We start from the raw sequence: 2,500 nt of genomic DNA, 5'->3' as shown, positions 1-2,500 counted from the left end.
TAAAGGTACCTCTTTGGAGGGACCTCTGAGTATTAACGGTACCTCTTTGGAGGGACCTCTGAGTATTAACGATACCTCTTTGGAGGGACCTCTGAGTATTAACGGTACCTCTTTGGAGGAATCTCTGCGTATCAGCGGTACCTCACAAGAGGAATCTGAGCTCCTTATTGGATCATATTCAAAATACTAAAACTGCTCCCCGTGTATTTTGCGTAAAGAGCTGGATAATAAATTATTTTATGAAAAAATAATTGAATGTGCTGGTTCCGCCTTTAACCGGCAAATTTTTGCAACTTTTAAAAAAAAAAAAAAAAGGAGATTAATAATGAACTACTTTATCGAAGTAGGCGTCGTGAGAGAAGGAGGTCTTAACCCATTTACAAAATTACCATTTTCCAGGAAAAAATACAGAGGGCTTCAGGCGGAGAGGCTGAAGGCGCTGTGAAGGCGGAGAGGAGAAGAGGAGGGAGGAAAAAAAAAAATAAAAAAAAAATTTAAATAGAAAAAAAGGGGGAACAAAGAAGTTAAATAGGGTGCGTAATCCCCGTAGAGTTAGGTTAACTAGAGAATGACACTAATCAGGCTAAGAGATGAAGTTGCCAGAGAAAAGCTCTCTCTCTCTCTCTCTCTCTCTCAGTCAGTCACACACAAATACTGATGTTTCCATGCCTGATTCCTTCGTCATTCTCTCTCTCTCTCACCACTTCGATGTTTCCATGCTTGATTCTCTTCTCTCTCTCTCTCTCTCTCTCCGGTGTGACAAGGTACGGTGCTAGCTGCAATATTGTTTGTATTATGATTGAAGACATAGACAGTAATGTTAAGGATTCGGTAGTGAGTAGTTTCGCTGATGACACAAGAATAAGTAGAGAAATTACTTTGTGATGAAGATAGGAACGCTCTACAAAGAGACCTTAACAAAGTATATGATTGGGCAGAGGTAAAATAGGATGGTATTAACTATGATAAATTGAATCAATAAATTATGGAGACAGAGAAGGAAAGCTATATGCATATAGGGGACCTAATAATGAGACAATCACAAATAAGGAAGCAGTTAAAGACCTTGGTGTGATGATGAATAGGAACAAAAGTTTATGCAATGATCAAATAGCCATTCTGTTGGCAAATGTAAAGCAAAAAAATGGGAATGTTGTTACGGCACTTCAAAACAAGAAAAAGACTGAACACATGATTATGCTTTTATAAAACATGTTTTTCGTAGTCCACTGAATATTGCAATATGATATGGTACCCACACTATCAAAAGGATATTGCACAAATAGAGAGTGTACAAGGTCCTTTACAGCTAGAATAGAAGAAGTTAAGGACCCTAGACTACTGGGGCGGGAAAAGACTACAATCCTTAAAATTATTTATAGTCTAGAAAGGAGAAGAGACGCTACATGATAATTCAGGCATGGAAACAGATAGAAGGAATAACAGAAAAATATCATGGAACTAAAATATCAGAAAGAGCAAGCAGAGGTAGATTAATAGTGCCCAAAAAAAAACTATACCAGGAAAAATAAGGAAAAGCACACAGAACATTAATCCACTACGCACCAGCATCGATAATGCAGCGTCTATTCAATGCGTTGCCAGCTCATCTGAGGAATATATCAGGAGTGAGCGTAGATGTGTTTAAGAATAAGCTCGACAAATATCTAAACTGCATCCCAGACCATCCAAGATTGGAAGATGCAAAATATACCGGAAGATGTACTAGCAACTCTCTGGTAGACATTAGAGGCGCCTCACAACTGAGGGACCTGGGGCAACCCGAACGAAGTGTAAGGTCTGTAAGGTAAGGTCTCTCTCTCTCACACACACACACACATCTGATGTTTCCATGCTTGATTCTCTCTCTCTCCCTCCCTCTCTCTCTCTCTCTCTCTCTCTCTCTCTCAGACAGACACACTCACACACACACACACACACAAATACTGATGTTTCCATGCCTGATATCCATCCTCCCCACCCCGCCCCTCTCTCTCTCTCTCTCTCTCTCTCTCTCTCTGTAGTTCTGTAGTATTTACATTACTTTTTACTGTTGGAAGTAAACAAGTCAAGAATTGCAGCCCGAGTTCTAACTGTGATTTAATTCATTTTCCGTTTTGATTCTTGAATAATCGTGAATACCGAATTTCGAGGATGATTTTGATAATTACTATATTAATTATGGGTAAAATATTATACCAGTTTTGTTGTACATTGGATTTCTTTTGCTGTTGCAACATTGGTTAGAATAATGGTGCATTTCTTGGTACATTTTTCTTTAATCCTTAAAATAGATGTTGTAGTAGACTCACATCAACCGTGCATCTGATGTCTAGGCCAGCCCCTTACGACGCTTCTGATTGGCTGTTGACAAGCCAATCACAGGGCTGGAACTCTCAGTCTCTCTCGAGAGTTGACATGGGCAGGATGCATGTTCCTCTTCTCCTGAGGTGGAACATACTTCCTGCCTATGTGAACTCTCTCTAGAGACAGAGTTCCC

This window comes from Macrobrachium nipponense, chromosome 6 (assembly GCF_015104395.2).
Source record: "Macrobrachium nipponense isolate FS-2020 chromosome 6, ASM1510439v2, whole genome shotgun sequence".
Taxonomy (NCBI): domain Eukaryota; kingdom Metazoa; phylum Arthropoda; class Malacostraca; order Decapoda; family Palaemonidae; genus Macrobrachium; species Macrobrachium nipponense.
This window is presented reverse-complemented; position numbering follows the sequence as displayed.